The sequence below is a fragment of the Wyeomyia smithii genome, chromosome 3 (assembly GCF_029784165.1).
Source record: "Wyeomyia smithii strain HCP4-BCI-WySm-NY-G18 chromosome 3, ASM2978416v1, whole genome shotgun sequence".
Lineage (NCBI taxonomy): Eukaryota > Metazoa > Arthropoda > Insecta > Diptera > Culicidae > Wyeomyia > Wyeomyia smithii.
The window spans coordinates 36,357,633-36,375,379 of NC_073696.1; the positions used below are offsets into that span (position 1 = coordinate 36,357,633).

General features: G+C 35.8%; 1 protein-coding gene across 5 annotated transcripts in view; it reads right to left on the reverse strand.

Annotated features, from left to right (window-relative positions):
- The window catches only part of LOC129731716 (protein Wnt-10b), a 46,767-nt gene extending 44,510 nt beyond the window's left edge, over nucleotides 1–2,257 (reverse strand). Inside the window, exon 1 of one of the 5 annotated variants that reach the window (XM_055691939.1) lies at nucleotides 2,160–2,257. The gene's annotated coding sequence lies outside the window, so the exon portion shown is untranslated. Of the gene's footprint in view, nucleotides 1–1,776; nucleotides 1,797–2,036; nucleotides 2,060–2,159 lie in introns of those variants that run through there. The other 4 variants (XM_055691937.1, XM_055691938.1, XM_055691941.1 and 1 more) reach the window with 4 other exon arrangements.
- Nucleotides 2,258–17,747: the final 15,490 nt, after the last annotated feature.

The following is a 17,747-nucleotide window of genomic DNA, read 5'->3' on the forward strand; positions in this document are numbered from 1 at the left end:
ACTCTATCGAGACGCTAAAATGTGCTACTGGCGTGTCACAATAGTTTGTTCAATTTATAGTCATTGCGGGTTTCCATCCGCTGATGAAACGGAATGATTCAAGTTCTCTTATTATTAACGCAGCAGATCCGGAAAGAATGACTAACATGTCGGACATTTCCAGCAATTCTGCAGATCTGCCTGTAGGGCGGTGCTTTCCACACAGACGGAAGATCCAGAATCTGACACAGGTTATTTTCCAATCACCACTCACTCTTTTACACTTTTTTTAATTCTGTTAGGTTCCTACATTTTTCCATATATATATTTTTTTAATTTTCGTGGGGTTGTTTTTTAATATTTTACATGGTTCAGTTCAGCACTGCATTCAGTTGTTTGACTCACAGAGCCCATTGAACATCACAAAAATATTATTTTTTCCCATAATTCTTAGATAAAACACAAATAAAAACATTTTGACCAAGAACTAAAATTTTCATTGCAAAGCGGGATTTATGATGAAAATTTACATGAAGAATTATCCTTGATATCTTATCGGGAGACTGAGATATTGGCATTTTTATATGTGATGGAAAACTATGCATTTTCACAAATTTATTAAATAACTGTTTTATTTAGGGAGATAAAAAATAACAATGTTCAGAAAACAAATGCATTTTTGAATGGCTGATAATTTAGTAGAAGGTTCAAAAATTCGGAAAAATCTGTGAAAAAAGTTAGAACAAAAAGTGGGATTTTTAGTTCGTTCTAATAGAAAACTTTATGTTGCTCGTAATATGTAAGAGATAGAAACATGATGTCTTCGATAAAGCTTCTTGTTTTAGGATAACCTTAAATTTTGTCGAAGACACCTTGCGTCTATCTTATTCTGATTAAAAAGTAAATTTTTAATCTCACTCATTGGTGTATTGATCACTCATCTGTTTACATTAAAAAAATGCATTTTTGAATATACTGAAACTTCTCCGAACACACCTTATGGCTATAATCAACATTTGAATCACTTTTCAAATAATCGCACAAAAACGGCAAAATAAAACACTGTGCAATGGCGATATTGAGCTCTAGTGGTATTTTTGTGAAAATGTATATTTTTCCATTACATGTAAAAACGCCAATATCTCAGCTCCCGATAAGATATCAAGGATCTTCTTTCATGTAAATTTTCGTCTTGAATCTCGCTTTTCAGTAAAAATTTCAGTTCTAGATCAAAAAAAAATTATATGTGTCGTAAAATTTTTTTATAGGGTTTTATCTACAAATTATGAGAAAAATTCACTTTTTTGTGCTGTTTAATGGGCTCTTTGAGTCGAATAAATGAATGCGATGCTGAACTAAACCATGCAAAATATTCAAAAACAACCCCACAAAAATAAAAAAATATATGGGAAAATGTAGGAATCGAACATATTTAAAAAAAGTTGAAAAAGTCATTTTTTTATAAATCACGTTCGGGCAACCTGAAAACAATTTTTTAGAAAGCTGCAAAAACAGGAAACTGAACAGGAGAAAAGGTTATAATTGGGGTGAACAGATTTAAGTACTGAGTATTTGCTGATTTATTTTCGTGATCAACGTTCTGATAAATTTTGAAATTCACTTTTTGAACATTTCTTTAGATGCGTATGTCTGTAAAACATCAGAACTCGCAGTGGAATCGTGTTTTTCAATTTTCTGATATTTTTTCAGGACGTTGATTTCATGAAAATATGTGTAACAATTCGTATGAATCAGAATTGTGCCATATTTCTGATAATACACAGGTAATTGAATAACCTTCAAAGTCTTGCAGATATTCAACGATGAGCACGGCATTTTGCAACTTTTTATCAAAAATCACAGGAACTTTAGTCCTTTTTTAAATGAAAGGACGTTACTGAATTGCATTTTGATGACCATGGTTATGATCCTAACGGCGGTTGCGTTAAAAAAAAAAAAAAAAAAAAAAACAATGATATCTCAAAACTCAACAAAAATAGACTGTCACTTCATTTATCCGCAATGCTTAACACGCACACATCATGAGTTCAAATTACATATGAGCATTCCAGCAAGCCGCTACGCGCAAAATACTTGACTGCAAACATTCTTCGCACACAACATCACCACCCAACAACTATTGCGTTCCCCGGCCTTCACTAAATCGTACACTTCCTCACCAGAGCATTTGGAAAACGGAAGAACACCCGGTACACTATGTATGTACACCACAAACCGGAACAGAAGTGCACCTCGTCCCGACAAACGCGCGGAATAAACTAAAAATAAAAAGAAATCCACCCAACTGATCTGCTGCTCTTATTCGTGCCGTGCCGATGATTGGCGCTTTGATGACGGTGCGGTGTCCCTTCTTGACGACAAACACAGAGCACTACCCACTGACTGACTGACTGGCTCTGGCTGGCTGGCTGGCTGGGGGAGGTGGCAGAAGTATGTGTAGTACGTACCTACGGACCGCGCATTGCTGTTTCCGTTGCGCCAATAAACGCGTCAGCACCGTGTATCGCAGTGTATTTTGCGCCAAGTGCAGTCGTGTCACGCTAACAACCGTTGTACTGCTGTCATCATCATAATCATCATCGTCATCGTCATCAGTCAATTCAACTAACCAACCAACCAACGGAACACGGATTTGCATAATCTGTCGGTGACACAGAGGGTATTAAGCGTGTAATCCGAACAACCGCGTGCGCACATCCCGAAACGATTCGGAAACAGCGGTAGGACGGTTTCATTCACAAGGATTCTGCGACCGAACGGTGTGTGACTTTGCTGATTTTACTGGAAAATAATTGTTATTCATCACATTCAGGAGATTTACTGGATTGTTTAACAATAAATTCATATGCTAACAGAGAGAGGAAGAGAGAAACATGAGTTTACAAAATGACAGATATTAGTTACACTATTGCATCACCGCATCCAACACGAGTTATAGCGTTAGCTGCGCATGACCTTCGTCAGATAAAAGCAGTAATTTTCAGTTACAGGTTTGATGCAGTTTTTCAGAGTTGCAGAATGTATTTTATGCGAAACACAATACATACATTTTTAATAAAGTTAAAATTTAAAAACATTTTCTCAATCACAGCCTCTTCACCCCAGTGATATTCATCCAAATAAAACTTCAATTAAGCTCGATTATTTACAGGACATATTCGACACTGATTGAATTATGTTGACAAGTCCGGATATCATTAAACAACCAACTGCACAACGATTAATCTTCATCTAATAAAATAATGTACTACATATCCGCACCCTTCAACCATTGAATAAACACTGTCATCTTTAACCCCGCGAATCGCTCATACCAAAAACACCAGCCAGTCAGTGCACCATTCTTGACCATAATTTGCATAACAACAGCGTGTACTTTCCGATCCATTGCTTATGAATCGGTTTCCGGACGATGTCATTGTCGAGTATCCCACCCCACTGTCGTGTACCATCGAGGACTTACCCTCTGGTTGTGCTAATAATTACCCACTCTCGCCCGGCCTCCCTCGTTCTTGGTGCATTTTTTCCGCTCTGATGGTGATCATCGCTGGGCTGATATCCTTACTGTTGGTTGGTTTTCGGCCTAGGACCAGATTGGTTGAACGCTGGGAACGTGCTCTGTAATTCATACCCATAGCCGCTGCTGATGCCGCTGCTGCTGAGAGGAATGCAGAATTGGAATCCTTATTTCGGCAAGGGCTGACGTAGGGTGCATATATTTCCCTCAGATGAGATGATAATTCTCGCGGAGACAACAATTAATCCATTACTCGTAGTTCCTGCTTATGCAGGGTTCCTTTTTAACCTTTGTTGTTGTTAACAAAGACTTCATAATCGGTTCTAATTTTGGTAGCTTTGTCGTGCTTGGGTGCGAGGAATACGCCAGTGAAAAACAAAAAAATCTCAAGGTTATTATAAATCTTTGCATCAAACAAAAAATGAGAAGACTTGTGAAATTGTACATTCAACCGGTTTTAGATTTCGTTGGTGAATAAAATTGTGATTGGAACTTTGACATACCTACATTAGGATCTTGTTTTTCTCACCTAACAACTTTTAACTTCAATACATTTAATACTCATAGAATTCCGTTATAGTGTCAATGCTACCATTACTCAAGCCTACAATTTCTCGTTACTTTGAAGAGTTCAAGTTCATATGAACAAAAATTTCTCATGTTTTGACATTACGAACGAACAAAATTTGGCCTTTGAAACGCTAAGCAGTAAACAACTTAGTTTGCAAGATATGCAACAAAACCATTGCACTAAAATCACTTTTCACAATTTTATTTTCCACCCGGATCTCGGAATTTACGCTTTTTTTACACGTATTATGAAATTTACGTAGTGTTTATTACACAGAACTCGGAATTTACACGGAATTTTTAACTTAATTTTGCAGCAAAGTCTTTTTTCACGTGGTTTTTCTGTTTTTTAATCGTTTGTTCAGAGTGAAGGACCAATTTCTTAAATAAAATTCTCGTTCTCAGGGGGAATGAACTCTACTCTTTATGTTTCTCGGCAGTATTTAGCAAACTAACTAATGCCTTTTACAAATAAATTTTTTCACGCAGATTTTGGAATTTCATATTTTTCACAGTTTTTACGCGTTTTTCATCACATATCTCCCGCGTACAAATCGACTGGTGTATTTACAAATTTAAATTTCGAATCGTCTGTTTCGTTCAAGCGCCGTTCAGTTGTGTGGAAGCTGTTCAAGATTTCTCTATTGCACTTTTAGTTTACTCCATTGATTTCAAAATAGAATTGCGTCCTACGACAAAATTCTAGGATAGAAGTGCAAATTGCAGTACAGAAAACATCGAGAATGCCACGAAAATTGTGCAGTTTCAAATGCTTAAAACTCAGTCAGTTTTCAACGGATTTATTTCACTCATGCAGCAATGGATTGGAAAATTAGCTACGTATCTATCGAAATGCGGAAAATTATTACTAACAAAAATTAGTAAACCTGGAGATGTCGACCAATCAGAGCGGAAAACAAGGCTAAGTACCATCCAATATGAGCATTTTGACGTTGGACTAACGTCTATATCGAAGTTAGGCTCCTGAATTTGAAAATCTCGTAATTCAACCAGGGAAAACCAGGGAAAAGTGGTCAGGTTTTGAGCGTTTATATATCAGCCATTTCTTTTCAGAATTTCGAGGTTTTGGCATCAACCGATCAGAAATTCTTTTACGGTTGAATTTATGTAACAAAAATAACCTTTTGTTCGAGATACACTATTGAAAAATTGATAAATCACATCGATTGTCTGAATCATACCGAGCAACCAATCACTACCTCTCATCACAAGCACAGTCGACACTAACGGATACAACCGATCTGACTTTGTAAACAGTCTGCAGCTTTCAACCAATAACGAGCTCGCTTTCGGCAGCTGCAACAGGTGTTTCAACACCGTTTTAAAATGCTTCTTTTATCATTACCACTGAACAGATTCTAAACACCAATGGCTTGATTGATAGGGGAAATATTGCGCAAGATTGTCATATAATAATTTAAATATGTTTTCGATACTAAACTAGATAAAAGTTGTGTTAAAAGTCGTGCACATTCAACCAATCACAAGCTCGCTTGTCCTTTGCTCGCGGATGGATTCAGTGATGGCATGAACTCGTGCAATGTTGAACTGAGTAACACTTTTTCAGATTTGAATCCAACTTGAATCTGCTTCCTCTCGATAGTTTGAGTTTTTTGCACCGCACACTTTGATCGATTGAGTTTAAATGCGTGCAATGCATGCAGTGCACGATGTATCCAGCGATGCAGGCGATGATGTAACGCGATGAGTTTTGTTTTTAGATCGTATTTATGCTTTCAAAGGACAATGCAACAAACTGTTGCAGCAGACGCGGCGCGCGAATTTCATCGCATTTCAATTTTTATGCAATTGTTGTTATGCAGGATTGAAACTCAAATGCACTGTTAGTAGGGTTTACGTGCAGAACGAAAATAAATGTGCAAGCAAGTTTTAAAACTCACTTGGATACGAGGGCAAAGTCACACTGCCTACTCTGGATGGATTTTTGCTTTTGGCTATATAATAGCCTGCGTCGTCTCATAGCAGTCATCAGTTAACAAGTGGAAGGCCACTAGAACGGTCCTGAATAATCAGCCGCGGTGGCTGATTCCAGTGGCGAAACTGAGCTGCAACAGAACCAGAGCGGTGGTATCTGGTAGCAGCGGCGGAGGTAGTGGGCAGCTGCATTTCTTCATTTAGTTCGGTTCCCCTTCGATCTGAGTTGGACCCCACCTATCAATTCAGATATCGTTGGGTGAAAACAGCCAGAAACTGCACGAGCCAGCACCGCCACTAGGAAAGCTACCGCCATTTAGTGTGTGTGCAGTGTGCACATATAGCGTATGTGCATCTGCATTGCTATGACATTTGCGATGATAGGGATGGCGCTGTTGCGTGTGTATGGCTAGCTATAGCGTGTGTAAGACATTAGCATGTGTAGCATATTATGGCTATTGCGTGTATATCTTCAGCGTGTGTACAGATAGTTATAGCGTGTGTGTGGATAGCTGCTGCGTGTGTAATGATTAGTTATAGCGTATGTATGGATGGAGATAGCATGTGTGTATAAAAAACTATAACTACAGCGTGTGTATGAATAGTTTAACCGTGTGTATAAATAGTTATAGCATGTGTGTGGATAACTATAGCGGGTGTTTATCAAAGATTATTATTGTTATAAGAAATATTAAAACGTCTTAACGAACACGGTTGTGAATTTGATTTTACAGCAGCGATTTTAACTTCTTCAGCCAGTCTTTATTGGTCGAGGAAAAATTACTGCCTATGAATGAACACTTATTTACTAGAAATTTCATTTAGATCAAAACAGGTTCTTTTTAGTATCATAAATTATTGATAAAAAAAGTTGCAAGTTTTCTTAATGAGCATTCATTAAATTTTCGTTTTTGTTTCTCGGTGCGCGGTTTTGATTTTGATTCTCGCACACAGAAAAAGAAACTTGTCGCTATCGTGAAAAATAACAAAACAATTAGAAATGCTCTAAATCACAATTGAAGAAGTTAAGCTATTTTCCTGTCACTCACCAAAACCTTGATAACAACTACCGAAAAACGTGTAAATGAGCTCTTGATATATTAAGTTATTGAAATAAACCTATTTTTTTTTAAATACATGCTACCCTAACATGAGTTCTATCGATTTAATGTCAAACAATTTTTAAATTTAAAATTTTCGTTTGAATCGTTCTGGGCTCCAATTTCAGATAGTTTCGTTAAGTTTGCTTTTTGCTTAGATAGGAAAATTTTACCAATTCGCTCTATTAAATGATTGTCTTAATAGTGCAGCTACGAACAAAGGTTTGATTCGAATATGTATGAAATGACAGCGATTAAATAAAAGGTATCCATTCTTTTAGTATATATTATTATTTATAACGTTTCAACGTCTCAGCGTTCAGAAATGCACTGTTAGATAAAATTGCAGCAAATACTAGAGTTGCAATTCACTCTATTATTTGTTTAATGGAATATAAGAATACCGTAGTCCAACGTCATGCGGTCGTGTCTTGAATGCCACCCTCCTACTTTTTGGAACAGAGATGATATCCAGAAGCCGAAAACCGACCCCTGATACCATTTTAAACTCCAAGATGACGACTTTTTAAAATAGTAAAAATAGTCAGAAAAATGGTCTGATCCCACTCGATATGAATTTTTTTTCGAAATCAAAATGGTGCCCAGGAATCGAAAACAGCTCTAAGTGGTAGTTTAATCGATTTCCGGAAACAGTCTGAAATGATTTGATTTATTTTTTTTTATAGCCACAGCATTATTTCTAGAGGTTTGTTTCATTACTGTTGGATGGAAGTTATTGACATAAGCAAATTGAAATTGCTGATTGCCCACCATCCAGTAGTAGAATGTTTGGTTTGAGCAGAAGCAGAAATTTTTTTAGCTCAAAGAGCTTAGATTTTCATTTCACACCCCTGTGTAGCGAAACTTCCTGAGAGATGTAGCTCTACGCCAAATAGGAAAACAGTAAAAATTGGAAAACCTTTGAGCTATTCGAGCAAACTGGGAGAATATAATGAATACCTGGTACAAATATGGTGAAGATGAACAAACGCCTCAAAAATTTTAAAGGTTCTTATTTAGGTTATAGGTCAAATGCAAATAAGATCATAGCATTTTGAATTTGGAAGAAACTTTGTAAACGGCATCAGTTTTAGAGTCTTCGAATTTTTTCGAGTAAGCAGATTATTCTTGTTTTTGAGGTTTTTCGACGTTTGTGTACAGGTGTTAAAATTCACATAAAGAAATTTTATCATGATTCTGTCAGCTTTGAGTATTATTTTGTTAATATTTCTGCTAGTTCGCATAGTCGCAATTTTCAATAATTTTGCTCTCAAATGTAACAAAATAGTCTATCATTATCTTATCGTATATAATTCAAAGATTTGAAAAAGAAAGGTTTGCTTTGAACTTATCACCCTCAAACGTAATAATGCAAGTAATGTAACTAACCGCCCTATGCAGTTCTTCGTTTGTTCTTTTGACAGTGAATCACCTTTACCAAAAACTGTGTTCTAAGCAATATTCAACAACATTTTAATTTTCAAGCCAATTAAACACCAAAAAACTTCAATGGAATGTATTCCATAAACTATTGTAACTAATGATAACTGATAGAAGACATGCTGTCGTAACTCTACGTAAACCGTGCGGCCGTGCCTCATACACAACCTATTCATTTTTTTTATTATATTTATCAGCTCAATCTCAAATCTAAACTCTTAACTCTAGAACTATAAATAATGAAAAATGAAAAAAACTGCAATGTTAAAACTGCAACCTTAGTTAAGAATCATCTTTTAGAAATTTGACTGTTATTTTTTCATTCTAACTACAAATTTCTACCAGTAGAGAAAATTGTTCAATCTTCAATCTCTTTGCTTGGTTGTCCTAAAAAGCGAAGTTTGTTGTTCAATTTTAAATCTGATATAATGTAGATCGCATCTCGTGCGATCGTGCTTCTCGTTATTGCCACTCGCAGCTACTGAATTATATCCGACGGTCGCAACATCCAAATGTTAAATGATTGATTTGAACAGAAGCAGGCTCTTATGTAGCCCATGTTGATGTTGAGAGATGCCATGCCTATTTTGTAACTAACTCCTTCTTTATGTTAGGTTTCGTCTTCTTCTAATGGATCTCATTTCATGTTGGAGACCAGCGGAAATCGGCCGATCGTCGGTTGGAAACAGATAGCCAAATATGCAGCGCGCTCTCAGTTACGCAACTTTCAAAATTTTGTGCAAAAGAGAAGTTGAACTGTTACCGAATTTCTATTTGCATATAGAAATACGAAATCACTGAACATGAGTGGAATGACATGAGTGGCGCAAACAAGTTTTAGACAATTTTTGTTCAATTTAAAATCAGATATGATACTGATCGCATCTCTTTGCTACCCCACATTGATTGGAAACCTGTTTTAACGCCGAAAATTGATTGCCAGGATTCAGAAAGCTTGTATTGTTGTCAAACCAAGTCTAAGCTTCACCGGAGGAAGTGGCCATCTGTTTTTTACCATCTGCTAATATAATGGTTTGTTTGCTACCACTACCTCTGTTGTACCCGCTACTGCTACTTGCAGCTCCAAGAGCCGTATTGCCCACCATCCAGTAATAAAATATTCTGTTTGAGCAAATTTTTTTTTTTAATAGGGGGGGGGGGAGTTTGTAATGATTTATTTATGTACTAAAATATCTATTCAGAACTAATATTGTGTGTTTTGCCACAAATGGTGACATTTCAACACTATTATATATATATATATATATATATATATATATATATATATATATATATATATATATATATATATATATATATATATATATATATATATATATATATATTTGCACGCTTTTTATAAATTATTGAATGTTATTAGCTTTCGCAGTTAAGTTAATGTAATTGTAGGAAAATTATTAAACCTACTTGTCAAGGAGAAAACAAAGGAATAAAACAAAACTTAAAATAAACTTAAAACTATCTTACTGACTATACAGTGAGCTAATCGTTGCAATTGAGGATTGCAACGATTTTTGTCGGAGATGTAGGCATTTATTTAGCTCAAAGAGCTTAGATTTTCATTGCACACCCCTGTGTAGCGAAACTTCCTGAGAGATGTAGCTCTACGCCAAATAGGAAAATAACAAAGCAAACTGGGAGAATATAATTAATACCTGTTACAAATATGGTGATGATGAACAAACGCCTCAAAAATTTTAAAGGTAGGGGAACTGCTCCATTATTCATCTCAGCCCGTATATTCATCGCATTCAACATGTAAACACAATTGAAAACAGGAAAAAACGCATATTTTCTTTTTAAACCAATCTGCTAATCCATGAAATGGATTCTTCTTAGTTCACTTTCGATTTCTCATTAAGTAGAATCCTCAAAAACTCACTTAAAAGCTCTAAATTTGATATAATAGTCAGGCATCTGCACTCGAAAACTCATTTATTTCAATCACCTACCTCAGAAAACGAAATCCGCGCATTGTTCTGTACGGCTACAACGGGATTTAAATCATTAAACAAAATCGCTCACTACACTAATAATACTTTAATCTTTGAAACGTTCACCTCAAATTTCCAAAAACCAGCTTGAATTAGCAGAAATATATGAGATGAATTTCTGCAATTCCTGAATTTCAACTGTATGTATTTTTATCTGTTTTCACTGCCTTGAAGAAAATAAAAAGTTACCAAATCGGTTTCTGTTAATACTAACGAATCATACTGAAAATGTTGAATTATTCCGACATAATTGACATAAATGGACAGCACTGCAGTGGTTACCTAGGTTACCATATTTGCACTTAAACAACTACAGCGGATATCTAGATAACTTACTACGACGGGCTGCGACTACGTTTATTCATGATAATGTGATTCATTCATAATTAATAGTGCACTGCAGTTCGATGAATATGGGGGCGTCGTGAGATGAATAATTGAGCAGTGTTTATGTTTTGAGATGGATATGGAAGCGTTGTGCAAAATGATTTGTTTTACAAATTTAGGATGAATCTAGCTAAGTTTACTAATTATACAATACTGAACGATTCTATAAGAGCACGTAAGCGTATTTTGTTTATTTGTTCAATGATTTCATGAAAATTTGTTTTTTAATCCGTGCATTCTTCGTGAAAACCGGCATAATGGGATGAATAATGGAACAGTTCTCCTACTTATTTAGGTTATACTGCCTATAATCGCATCAGTCCCACCAAATGTTTTTCCTGAGTATGGCCACATTTTTTTCTTCAATCCATATAATAAATATTTGGTGCTGGTTTTCAAGCTTTTCACTGTTTAAATAATTAATAATTGCAAGATTACTTCAAATAAATTCCACACAAAAGATAATTGTAAGTAGACACTGAAACTGTAACTTTTTCTGAAAGGTCGTTCCCGAAAGGTTATTGGTTTCATCAATCAGAGGGATAATAGCTTTGAGCAATGCTGCTTTCTGTGAAGGGTTAATTTCCTGTGGATGATCTGCTCACTTCAAAAAATTATTCAAATTGAAATTGTCAGAACTCAGATATTTTTAGTTACTTATCTAAAAACAGCTCTTTTCATCGTTGTCTTCCGTCAAGTCACTGTTGTTATGAAATTGGAAACTTCCCTTTTTCAATACCATCTTTCCTCAATTGCAACGATTAGCTCACTGTATAGTCAGTAAGATAGTTTTAAGTTTATTTTAAGTTTTGTTTTATTCCTTTGTTTTCTCCCTGACAAGTAGGTTTAATAATTTTCCTACAATTACATTAACTTAACTGCGAAAGCTAATAACATTCAATAATTTAAAAAAAGCGTGCAAATATATATATATATATATATATATATATATATATATATATATATATATATATATATATATATATATATATATATATATATATATATATATATATATATATATATATATATATATATATATATATATATATATATATATATATATATATATATATATATATATATATATATATATATATATATATATATATATATATATATTAGGATCTGCTCACTTCAAAAAATTATTCAAATTGAAATTGTCAGAACTCAGATATTTTTAGTTACTTATCTAAAAACAGCTCTTTTCATCGTTGTCTTCCGTCAAGTCACTGTTGTAATGAAATTGGAAACTTCCCTTTTTCAATACCATCTTTCCAATATGCTAAATGCACGGGCTAGAAGGTGTCTGCGGCCATAAACGTCTGGCCATATTCAAAATACTTGAGAAAAACATGAGTACTCCTACTACACCGAGTGGTTGAAAGTGAGACTGGTATGCGATTATTTTGCTACTCGATGGCATAAATAATCGCATATTAGTCTCTTCTTTATTTTTCATTGTAATTTTCACGACAAAGGCAATTCTTCAATGAAAAAGTTATTAAAAAATGTTGTTCTTTTGAAATATGTAAGCGAAAATGAAAGCTGGATGTTCTGCTGTTGGGGTTTGTTTTCTAGAAATAGGAATTTTGATACTGGTATTGTGGCCGGGGCGCATCAAACAGATTTCCAGAAAGCATGTATTCAAGTATATTGCATGCAAGCTTTCATGTAATATAGGGCTTCGTAAGTGGTTTTCTTTGGCGGGTTCCTGCATAAGATCGCTGTAGAAAACCTGCCGAAGAAAACCACTGACGAAGCCGTTCGCTACCCTACATGAAATACATGCAAGATTGAGATTTTAATTGTCTTATAGTTTGGAGGTTTCAACCAAGAAATGCATTAGAGAATTATCGAGTGAATAGTTTGATACTTTCTATACTTTATACTTTAAGAGTCCAATTTTACATCATTGAGAGATAAATCTTTAGAGTATGGCATCATTGTATGTCATTGATTCAATGTTGAATGTATTGCAAAAATTGCAGCTTAAAACTATTGAACTGAAAAAAAATCGGTGAGAGAATTTTCGTCTTCAGGAAACGAAAATTTTCAGTATTGATTCTCCTGAAATTATCATTAACGGTTCTTTTTCATTTCATTTGTAACTTAGCAGCCGTATCATTGTTGATAAATTAAAATCAACAAAACGATTCCACGCGATAAAAAAACGGAAGTGATTCTTCGAGTGAGTGATTTTTTCCATCCTTGAACCCACCCCAAACAGGAGAAATACCCAAAACAAGAAAAATATCTTCAAGCGCTGTTCTCTCAACTTGATGATTTTCAAGATGGAACTAATATGCGATTACAGGCAGTATAGGTCAAATGCAATTTAGATCATAGCATTTTGAATTTGAAAGAAACTTTGTAAACGGCATCAGTCTTAGAGTCTTCGTTTTTTTTTTTTTCGAGTAAGCAGATTATTCTTGTTTATGAATTTTTTCGACGTTTGTGTACAGGTGCAAAAATTTACATAAAGAAATTATATCCTGATTCCGTCAGCTTTGAGTAATATTTTGTTAATATTTTTGTTAGTTCGCATAGTCGTAATTTTCAATAATCTTGCTCTCAAATGTAATATTTTGAATCTAATTTTAATTACCTGCTGAAAACATATCAAGTTAAAACTACACCTAAAGACGAAGTTTTTAATTATTTAATATTTCTTTTAGTAAAAATGTCGGCTCTTAAAGAGTATTGGTGCCTTGGTGCTACATTCCGTATCGGAACTCGACCTTCTGTTTATCATACACAGACTTCGCAGCCAACTGTCAAGTGTACAGGACAATTGCGGGGCTAGCGCTACGATCCTACTGACGCTAACAGTCTCTCCCGAGCCAAGACTCGAACCTACGACGACTGGCTTGTTGGGCCAGCATCGTACCTCGAGACCAGCTGGGAGTCAGTCTTCAAGAGTATGGGTCACAAAACTCCTTGGCCATGAACACAATGAACACTCAGTTGCGATTAGCTTTCGATATAATGCTAGAATAGTGGTTCTAGAAGGTAAGCTTTGAATCAAGTTTCATCCTTGATCTCGTCAAAAATTCGTCAGGTAGGTATGTAACCAATTAACAAAACCGTCAGAAGCACCAAGTCGGCTAAGCTTTAGTAACAATATGCGGTGGTCAAAGCAGGCTTAAGATCTGTGTACAAGGAGTTGATTGGAGCATTGAGTTGTGATTTCACTTTATTAAATAGAAGGTCACCCACGAGAATCTCTAACTATTTTGACCCGGTACACAGGTTATGCCATCGTAATTCATAATGCTGAATTTATCTCCTTTTTTTGTAGACTGAAAAGATATATGATTTCTTCTAAGATTCAGGGAACTTATTCTGTAAAAGCGACATACTTCAATATTTTTTATAATGGCTTGCATAACACTTTCACATTTTTCGCTGATGGTATCCCGGCCGAGCCCGCCTTATTATACGTTTTAAGCTTTAGAAGACCGGCTTTGATATAGGCTTCGCTTAACTGCCGGTACCCGGATAACTGTCCCATAATGAAAAACAACATGTTGAGAAAACGGCGATTTCATATTATCCGTAAACTGTCTGATTTCCAGCTATTACATCCAAAACCAATGACCCGAACAGTTTCATGGCACCACAAGTTTAACGTTGAGAACAAAAAAACATTGGTGGAATTGGCTTTACGTTATATAACCTGAAAAAAACAATATGGGACAAAATATGCGGGTACATTTCAAAAGTACTCGCATATTTTGTCTCATCCCATATAAATTCAATCAGCAACCGGTAGTACCACTGGCAACGTAGATTGTACTACAGAAAAACAACATTAGCCTAGTTAATTGAATGACATACTTCTATATGCCTAAAGTATCCGATATACACTAATCTGGAGCAAGATTATATGTTCTCAGTATGTACCACTATGCAGTGGGACTGTAATGCGGGTACTTTCAATATGGGACAAATACAACTTGGTATTTTCTCCATGTTTTTCCATACAAAAGTATCAATTTTAGATTTTTTTTAAAAAAATATGATAACAATTAAGTCGATTCCCGATGATAACTCAAAAGTGACAAAAATCAGTATGGGACAGTTATGCGGGTACCGACAGTTAAGTGAAGTTCAGCTCGAAAACATTCTCAGTAACATTGCTCATGGCGTCATCATTTTGGAAATCTGAAGCTACGCTAGGACTAACACATGTTTATGTCTACAAAAACAAAGTACTTCCTCCAAAATACTATGTGCATGCCAGCGAACAAAAACTCTCCCATATTATTTCGCCCAAATTTCCAAATTTGGACTCCGGTATCAACTTTATAAACAAACAAAAAGAATAGGTACCTATGAGAAATCCACTTTCATTAGCAGAACAAATTGCAATGAAACTGAATTAATTTACTAATTTAGGGGATTAATGAATGGACTTACTCTACAAAAACCGAAAGTTTCCATCTCGTATTTCCAGTAACAGGAATCCCCTTCTCAAAACATGCTTGTTAATTGACCTCTCTTATGTTATTTTGCTTCGGTTTGCGCCTTAAGACTCCAGTATTATTTTTATAAACAAACCAGCAGAATACCTATAGCAAATCCACGATCTGTATAGCAGAACAAATTTTAACCTGATTGAATTAACTTACTTATGTATAAAACATGTAAAATTTAAAAACAATGCTTGAATTTCAAAAAAATTGCTGTTAAACTGGAATCCATACGAAGTTTACGCTGAATTTTCTGCTCAAACGTGAACGTATCCAACGTACAAAGCTTAGAGGTATAACATCAAGGAACGCTGCCTAGAATCCAACTGCTGGACTCAGAGTATATCAACAAAATGGACTTCGGACCACAATACCAAATAAGACCATGGTAGTATTGTGTCCCGTAAAACCTACCTCTGAATAGAAAGAGTATGTAAAATAATTTATAACAGTTGGAGATTTGCTAGATTTGCGTAAGCATTAGTTCGAAAGAAATTGTTACGATTTATTACTTTTCAAATAATGAAAAGAAGAGAATCCGAAAAAAAACATGTAGAACAAAACGAAGTCCTGTTCCTGTACTTTTTATAAATGCTACCAACTTGAAAGAAAATTTCGAAACTCCAAAAAAGGCTTTTGAGTACGTTGAATTGTTGATTTATAAATTAATAAATAATGAATAATAAATAATCATTTACCTGCCTTCGTCCAGCAAACATCAAACTGAGATTATTTTTTTCTATTTTCTCATGAAGCTAGTTTTCAGTCGCCAGGTGGTTCGCCACGGTATAACAACTGAAACGGTTGTCGTTATCACATATGCGTGCATTTTTCTGATTCCTTAGTTATGAACGATCGTGTGATGTTTAGAAAAATTTAAAATGATGTGCAAACATAAAGTGTACTTTGTGTTCTTATGACACTCCTGAACCGGGATATTTTTTGTCTAAAAATCGAATCAACAAATGTATAACAATTTTTTACAGTAGCTCAAGTGAACGTCAATACCCGATCAGTTACTTGTGATAAAAAAAGTCTAATCATTGATGGCAGATATGTTGATGTTATTGCCCAAGTGAATAAATATTGCTAAAAACAACGCTAAACAGATTCCTTCGCATCAACCGCTTGTCCAAATAGGTTCTGATAGAATAAGTGGTTTCCCCCCGTGGATTACTATCCATATTTAAATATCACTTCCCAGGCCACATCGATTCAGATTACCGGCTCTGCAATCATCTCGAACCGAAGCCACCCCGGCGCAGATCACAAATTAATTTCTAATCCGTCCGCCCCGGTACCGCCTTGCTGTGCCGTTACTGCGGCCAGCCGCCAGTGTGCCATTCTATGGCGTGGAAAATCATGCTTTTTTCGCGCTCCATCAGACGCGAAACGACGACGGCAGGCACGGCTGCCGTACCCCGTACGAGCACAACTCGTTGAATGATTAACCCCAACACGAACCCGACAGACGGGGAACCTGTCACGGAATAAATCCACTTATAATCGCACTTGACGAAACATCAAAAGAATTTTAAATTTTTCAACTTGCACACAGAGCTACCGGCTGGTTACGACGGCTGATATGCCACTGCAGGCATGCTGATGAGTCGTTTTCCAACCCCAGCTCCGCGGAAAACATCCTTGGACGGTTGATGTCTCACTCCGCGCGCGCGCTGGTTTTCTTCCACTGCGGGGCACTCTGTGATCTACGAGCTCGATGAGTCGTGATATGGTTTATTTATACGATTATTACGGCTTTTATGCTGTCTCTATGGCTAATCAGATGAGCTCGTAGTTTTGAGTTTAACCGGCCAAGCACGGTTACTTCGTACTCTGTGTTCTGCACTCGAAAGACTCATGCCAGCATCAGTATTGCACCGAGTGGAGGTTGCAAAAGTGTCAGAGTTTTTATTTAAGACATCTCTTGGCTATTAAATAAAAACACATGAAAGCTACACATTCTACGGCATCGTAGAATGTGCCTTCCGAGTTGTGAAATACAAAGTTGCGAAACGAATCGAGTACGAGGTAGAGCCATATGAGGATATAATTATGTGCTAAACATATCTTTTCTTACCCAATCTTATTTCTTCGAACTCGCAGCTGAGAAAGACATTCCACTTGTCATCGGCTGTAGATACAAGAACTTTTCCATCAATGACTAGTTTGTTTGCGTAACCCATTACTGGTGGTGAGATACATTTTTCTGAGCTATTAACACCGGAACAACGGTATTGACGGATCGAGGGAGAAGGCAAATGTTTTACTTTCCAACGTCTAAGAC